Consider the following 8,411-nt stretch of genomic DNA (forward strand, 5'->3'; position numbering starts at 1 on the left):
AATATTGGCTTAATTAAAAAAAAATGGAATGTGTTTATTCATGTATTTTGGAAGCCCAGGGTTGGCTTAGGCACAGGTGAACTTGGTGTCTTGAAGGATATTGTCAGGTTTACTTGTTCTTACCTGTTTCCCCTACCCTACTGCCAGAGATAAGCTTCATAAGAGCAGACATTATCTGCAGCTTGAGTGTATGGTGGTTACAGTCAGGGACAATAGAGGAATAAACCTGTTTGTGGATTGCTGTATTTAGGTCATTGTGCCTGAGGCAGACAGACATTTCCCCCTTTGCTCTTTTGGTAATAACATCTTCATAAATTTTATTTAAGCATGTGGCCATCTAACTAGAGAACATGTTTCTCAGTCTTCCTTGCAGCTAAGTGTGGCCAATTCTTCAACAATGCAATGTGATTGGAAGTGATGTGTGCAACTTCTGTACCACTTTTAAAAATCACTTGCCCTCTCCCGGCTCTATCTCTTTTCCATGTGCTGAAATGAAGACACAGTGTTGGTTTCACCTGCTTCATCCATGTAGACAGCACTCTAGCAGCCTTTCTCAATCAGGGGTTTCAGAAAAGAATTAAGCCCTAATGCCCTCAGGCATGAGGCATCCATTGTATAATGCATTGAGTTCTCTCCTATGCATCAAGAATGGTATTAGCAGTAGTTTCATAGCTTGAGGTCTTAAGTCTTTAATCCATTTTGATTTGATTTTTGTATATGGTGAAATATAGGAGTCTAGTTCCATTCTTCTGCATATTGATATTCAGTTTTCCCAGCACCATGTATTGAAGAGACTGTCTTCTCCCCAGTGTATGTTCTTGGCCCCTTTGTCGAAAATGAATTCACTGTAGACATATGGATTTGTTTCTGGGTTCTCTTGGGTTTGTTTCTGGATTCTCAATTCTGTTCCGTTGGTCTGTGTGTCTGTTTTTATGCAAGTACCATGCTGTTTTGATTACTGTATACTGTAGCTCTATAGTATAATTTGAAGTCAGGTAATGTGATTCCTCTAGTTTTTTATTGTTGTTGTTGTTTGTTTGTTTGTTTTTGAGACAGAGTCTTACTCTGTTGCCCAGGCTGGAGTACAGTAGTGTTATCTCGGCTCACTGCAACCTCCACCTCCTGGATTCAAGCAATTCTCCTGCCTCAGCCTCCAGTAGCTTGGATTACAAGCACCTGCCCCCACACCCAGCTAATTTTTGTATTTTTAGTAGAGACGGGGTTTTGCCATGTTGGCCAGGCTGGTCTGGAACTCCTGACCTCAAGTGATCCGCCTACCTCGGCCTCCCCAAAGTGCTGGGATTACAGGCATGAGCCACAGTTTCATTCATACCCAGTATGGCTTTACTCTCCACTGTGAAAGGGCAGCACCAAGTTCAATGTAAAGTCCTACAGTCACTGTTCTCTCCCTCCCCCAAGTGCACAGACTCTTCCTGCTACACAGCCATTGCTGGGGATAGGGGAGGGGTGGTATCTGCAATTCAATGCAGTCTTTCTGACCCTCCTCAGTGCCTCTTTCCATGATATGAAGTTAAAGCCAGGTGCTATGATTGTTCACCTGATTTTTGGTTCTTGTGATGGTGCTATTCTGTGTGCAGATAGTTGTTAAAATTTGGTGTTCCTTCCGGAGGTACAAATGGTGTAGGCTTCTATTCTGCCATCTTGCTTTGCCCTGTCCTTTTGTTTCTTGAGAGGTATTATATTAAGGGAAATCTAATATACAACCCACAATTATGCTCTTGAAAGTCCCTTCCTCTTGTTTTTAATATTTAAATTTCAATAGCTTTAGGGGTACAAGTGGTTTTTGATTACATGGATGAATTGTATAGAAATGAAATCTGGGTTTTTATTGTACCTGTCACCTGAATAGTATACATTGTACCCAATAGATACTTTTTCTTCTTTTTTCAGAGGTAGTCTCACTCTGTCACCCAGGCTGGATTGCAGTGGCAGGATCTTGGTTCACTGCAACTTCTACATCCTGGGTTCGAGCGATTCTCCTGCCTCAGCCTTCCAAGTAGCTGGGATTATAGGTGTGCACAACCATGCCCGGCTAATTTTTGTATTTTTAGTAGAGATGGGGTTTCACCATGTTGGCCAGGCTGGTCTCAAAGTCCTGACCTCAAGTGATCCACCCGCCTTGGCCTCCCAAAGTGCTGAGATAACAGGCGTGAGCCACTTATCTCACGCCTGGCCCCAATAGATATTTTTCATCCCTCACCCGCCTTCCCTCCTCCCTTCTTCTAAGTCTCCAAAGTCCATTATACCACTCTGTATGTCTTTGCATACCCATATGTTAGCCCCCACTTATAAGTGAGAACATCCTGTATTTGGTTTTCTATTCCTGAGTTACTTCACTTATGATAATGGCCTCCAATTCCAACCAAGTAGCTTCAAAAGACATTATTTCATTATTTTCTAAGGGTGAGTAGTATTCTGTGATGTATATGTACTACATTTTCTTTATCCACTTACTGGTTGATGGGCACTTAGGTTAATTCTATATCTTTACAATTGTGAATTGTGCTGCAATAAACACTCATATGCAGGGGTCTTTTTGGTATAATGACCTGTTTTCCTTTGGGCGGATACTCTGTAGTGGGATTGCTGGATCAAATGGTAGGCCTATTTTTAGTTCTTTGAGAAATCTTCATACTGTTTTCCACATTGAAAAACCTAAGAAAAACTCTTCTGGACATCGGCCTGGGCAAAGGATTTATGACTAAGACTCCAAAATCAAATGTAACAAAGCCAAAAATAAATAAATGAGACATAATTAAACTAAAAAGCTCTGCGCAGCAGAAGAAATAATCAACAGGGTAAACAGACAGCCTAAAGAATGGGAGAAGATATTTGCCAACTATATCTCCAAGCAAAGGACTAATATCCAGAATCTATAAGGAACTCAAACAAATTAGAAAAAAATACAAATAATTCCATTAAAAATTGGGCAAACAACATGAACAGACATTTCTCAAAAGAAAATATACAAATGACCATCAAACATGGGAAAAATGCTCAATATCACTAATTATTAGGGAAATGCAAATTAAAACCACAATAAGATACCACCTTACTCCAGCCAGAATGGCCCAAAAATCAAAAAACAACAGATGTTTGTTTGCATGGATGTGGTAAAAAGGGAACTTTTATCACTGCTGGTGGGAATGTAAATTAGCACAACCTCTTCTTCTTTTCCTCAGGTGTTTTGTGTTGTTTTGCTTTGTTTGTATACAAAGCTGCTGAAGATACCTTCTGTGCCACATGATCCAATGTCTTGCTCATTCCCAAAGGGGCTTTGTCCCATCCCACTTTCCACCTTTTTATGTAGAGAAACTTGCTTTCTCTGCTAAGTCGTCCCCCTCATATTTTACCTCTGTTGGTTAGTCTCCATTATTAGTTTACCATTCTCTAGTCTATGTAACCAAAGATAAGGGATCTTGTTGGGAAAGTTAAGGGTGCTCTGTTGAGGACTGAAAGGGGTGGTGAGGCATTGAGCAGGCAAGGACAACCTTCTGTTTAGTAAATTGTAAAGGAGGAAAAATATAAACACTCAGGAGTTAATAAAGCTATCACTGCAATGTTACAACATTAATATATTGTGAAAATTTTCCATGAAAAAAACAAGTGCATACTTAATTTTTATTTTTTGAGATGGAGTTTCATTCTTGTTGCCCAGGCTGGGGTGCAGTGGTGTGATCTCGGCTCACTGCAACCTCCATCTCCTGAGTTCAAGCAATTCTCCCACCTCAGCCTCCCAAGTAGCTGGGATTATAGGTGCCTGCCACCACGCCAGCTATTTTTTTTGTAGTTTTAGTAGAGACGGGGTTTCACCATGTTTGCCAGGCTGGTGTCAAACTCCTGACCTCAGGTGATCTGCCCACCTCGGCCTCCCAGAGTGCTGGGATTACAGGCATGGGCCACCGCACCCGGCCTACACTTATCGTTAGTAATGACTACACAATGCATCATTCCATATACAGGTGGTATCTATATATATACTCTATTTCCTATTGGTGAGTACTTAATTTGTTAAAAATGTTTTATTAATATAAAACCTGCTGTGAACATCCATGGACATACATCTTTGAGTATTTTTCAACTTATTTATTTTGAGCAAGTTTTGTAAAGTGAGATTGCTGGTCCAAAGGAATGCACATTAATGAAAATTTTGCCTTATTGCCCTTCAGAAAAATTTACCAATTTGTCTTTTACTAATGATGTGAGATATCATTTGTCCCACAATTATGCCAGGACTAGTTATCATCACTTTTTTAAGCTTTGTCAATCAATAGGCAACGTAATTATTTCATTTATTTCTTCATTAGTGAATTTGAATTTTTTTGTTTTTATCTTTTTTTGTTTTACTCTTACTGATTGTTGATTTTTAAAATTATATATTTGTTTCCTACTGAGGTTGAATTGTAATTTAACATTTGGCCAAGTACCATATGATTTTGGGGTTGGAAAATGTTTTCAAGATATTGTTAGCCATAACATATCATGGTGAAATTTACTAAATTGCAATCCTTTCCTTGACCTCCTTTTCAATCATTTGCCCCTATAACTCACACACACACAAAGCAATTCCAGCAGAATGAAATAAATTCATCCAATAAATTTGATAAATCGAACAAAAAAGTTTTGTAATAGAACCATATAGCTCTTATCGTCTAAGGGTCAGGACCTTATTGCTTTTAAGGAATAAGATAATCATGATGGGTTAGCTAACCTTACAGATGGAATGAAGCTCAGGAGGCCCAGCCAAATTAGTGATAGCAACACAGTACATAGGCCAGTTTTGTGCAGTGGCAAGTAAGAAAAGTTAGTATGAAGAAGCGGAAATGCATTTCCCGAAGCTTCTGAGCAAGGGCACAATCAGGACTCAAACTCAGATCTGTCTACAAATCAAGTGTCTTTTTCATAAAAAACAAAAACAAAAAGCAAAAAAAGACCAAAGGAAATCTAGAGAAAGAAAATGATTGTTTCTTTTGTAGGACAGCTATGGTTGATTAGAGGAGGCAGGACATGTTCAAACCTTTCTTTCTAGCATAAATAAAAGGCTGATTTGGTCATAATGAGAAAAGTAATGTTTATGGTCAGTAATGTGATGGGCCAAAGAGATCATGTTTTTAAAAGTTCTGTGTTTTAATTATTACATTTATTGCCCTTTATTCTGTTTCCTGACAATTCGAATCCCCGTTGTTCTAGAAGGCTGGTGCCTCCTAAGTCTCTCTTCTTCTAACAAGTGTCTGTTTGAAATGCTTGTTCTCCACTGCCGTAAAGAAATAGCACTTGAACATAAATTTAATTTACTCAGCAAGGCCATTTTTATACTTTCTGCAGAAAGGGTACACTTGCCAGCAGTTTTGCCATGACAGTACACCGAACAAAGGAGACAGGGTCATTTATAACCTGACAGATCCACCCTACTGCTGTGTCTGGTTTCCATTGGCTGGAACAGGATCTCACATTCTGTATTTGTCCTGATTGGCTAGCAACTTAGAACTTTTTAAAAGAGGCAAAGGTAGAGGAGAACAAAGGAAGGAGGAAGTAACTTGTGGAATGCTGAGAAAGGTAAAAACACCTTTAAATAAGGAAGAGGAACAGGTTATGTCCTAATGCTTGCTTGGACCATTATAAGCATGCCAGGGCAAATATTTAGGCTAAGTTATAGGAGCTAAGAACATAAAGTACATTGATTTCTTTATCACAGCTAGCAGATGTTTAAGAATGTCCCCTGGTGTGATTCCGTCCTGCGCGGCTGTTCTCTGGAGCAGCGTTCATTTATCTCCGTCTGCCTTTTCTCCTACCTAAGTGCGTGCCGCCACCTGATGGAAGATTCGATGGACATGGACATGAACCCCCTGAGGCCCCAGAACTATCCTTTTGGTTGTGAACTAAAGGCCAACAAAGAGTATCACTTTAAGGTGGATAATGATGAAAATGAGCACGTTATCTTTAAGAACGGTCAGTTTAGGGGCTGGTGCAAAGGATGAATTGCACATTGTTGAAGCAGAGGCAATGAATTACGAAGGCAGTCCAATTAAAGTAACACTGGCAACTTTGAAAATGTCTGTACAGCCAACGGTTTCCCTTGGGGGCTTTGAAATAACACCACCAGTGGTCTTAAGGTTGAAGTGTGGTTCAGGGCCAGTGCATACTAGTGGACAGCACTTAGTAGCTGTTGAGGAAGATGCAGAGTCAGAAGATGAAAAGGAGGAGGATGTGAAACTCTTAAGTATATCTGGAAAGCAGTCTGACTCTGGAGGTGGTAGCAAGGTTCCACAGAAAAAAGTAAAACTTGCTGCTGATGAAGATGATGATGATGATGATGAAGATGATGATGATGAAGATGATGGTGATGATTTTAATGATGAGGAAGCTGAAGAAAAAGCGCCAGTGAAAAAATCTATACAAGATACTCCAGCCAAAAATGCACAAAAGTCAAATCGGAATGGAAAAGACTCAAAACCATCATCAACACCAAGATCAAAAGGACACGAATCCTTCAAAAAACAGGAAAAAACTCCTAAAACACCAAAAGGACCTAGTTCTGTAGAAGACATTAAAGCAAAAATGCAAGCAAGTATAGAAAAAGGTGGTTCTCTTCCCAAAGTGGAAGCCAAGTTCATCAATTATGTGAAGAATTGCTTCCGGATGACTGACCAAGAGGCTATTCAAGATCTCTGGCAGTGGAGGAAGTCTCTTTAAGAAAATAGTTTAAACAATTTGTTAAAAATTTTCTGTCTTATTTCATTTCTCTAACAGTTGATATCTGGCTGTCCTTTTTATAATGCAGAGTGAGAACTTTCCCTACCGTGTTTGATAAATGTTGTCCAGGTTCTATTGCCAAGAATGTGTTGTCCAAAATGCCTGTTTAGTTTTTAAAGATGGAACTCCACCCTTTGCTTGGTTTTAAGTATGTATGGAATGTTATGATAGGACATAGTAGTAGCAGTGGTCAGACATGGAAATGGTGGGGAGACAAAAATATACATGTGAAATAAAACTCAGTATTTTAATAAAGTAAAAAAAAGAATGTTAGCACAGTTCTTTAAATAAATGTTGCTTGTAAGATAAGTTACTATTTATTTCTAATAAAATAGGGAGGAAAGTCTTTGAAGAGGAACCTTTATTTTTTACATGTCCCATCAGGTCAAGCTCATATGGAACTGTTTGACATTTGGAACCTGTCCCACTCAACTTCCAATTGATTATTTTACAGCTTCTCTTGCTTTCTGAACATCCTTGGATGTTATTCCTACTTGCCCCTTACACAGATTGCTAGCATCCCATATCAGAAGTTTAATCCCCAGTGCAAAGCAAGGCACACAGTAGGGTTTATTGTAAATGCAATGTGCATGATCTAATGATGACTTAAACAGCTCTACAGAAAGATTCAACCAATATTTATGAAGCAACTGCTAGGTGGTAGTTACCTTCATATAAGATATTAAACTCTTAAAATCATCCTGCCATGTAGAAGATATTGGCCCATTTTTCAGATGACAGGAATGAGGTCAAGAAGAGTCAATTAATTTCTCAAGATTCCACTCTCAGTGGGGCTGGGATTTGAATTCTGGTTTCTTGGCATCAAAGCTGGTGCTCTTTTCACAGACCCGTGCTCCTGCTGGATTTGCTCAGCATAACCTGATCATAGGTGGAAGAGCTTTGCACAGAGACCTCTAATGACTGAAGAACTTATTGACAGACAACGAGAAAAGAGTATCGTAATTATTTTTTTGGTTCTTGCTAACCAAACCCCATGGTGCCTATGTTCTTGGGCAAAGATTGATTTTAAAAAGCAAAATAAAGTACAGAGAGACAGCTTTTGCATTGAAGCGAAAATTGATGGGTTTTCAGGAAGCAAATTATTGGATTTGTGACTGTTTTCTGCTAGATAAATATCCAAGCAGAATTTTCAGGGGCTATAAATGCAAATTGTTTATACTATTAAAAATATACTTAATGCTAAGGACGTTTTAGCATGCCTATAGAACTTGACTGTTTCTGCCTGAAAATGTTAAATGTAGGCAAAGCATAATGAGGCTTCCTAAACATTCTGTAAACGACATTAAGTACATTATTTCCTCATTAAAAATAGAAGAATTTCATAGAACAAAATAAATGTAAGTGCTACAAATTGCTTTGTATAGCCACTTTTCGATTAAAGCAGATTCCACTATAAATGGGAATCCAGCTTCATTAAGCTCTCATAGGTCAGATTATTCCACTAATAGATCACCAGCAGTACTTAGTGTAATTCGTTTGTTTTCTTCAAGAGCTTTTGTCACTAAAAAATAGGGAAAAACCATACCCATCCCCCCACCAAAAAGCAAAATTGGAATGGTTTGTGGGTGTCAAATTTGTAAACTACAGTTTGAGGATGTATGTGTTTCAAAATCTGT

General features: G+C 38.8%; 1 pseudogene; it reads left to right on the forward strand.

Moving 5' to 3' along the window:
• Positions 1-5,749: 5,749 nt before the first annotated feature.
• Positions 5,750-7,042, forward strand: LOC129043052 (nucleophosmin-like; annotated as a pseudogene).
• The last annotated feature ends 1,369 nt before the right edge of the window (positions 7,043-8,411 follow it).

This window comes from Pongo pygmaeus, chromosome 7 (genome assembly GCF_028885625.2).
Source record: "Pongo pygmaeus isolate AG05252 chromosome 7, NHGRI_mPonPyg2-v2.0_pri, whole genome shotgun sequence".
Classification (NCBI taxonomy): domain Eukaryota; kingdom Metazoa; phylum Chordata; class Mammalia; order Primates; family Hominidae; genus Pongo; species Pongo pygmaeus.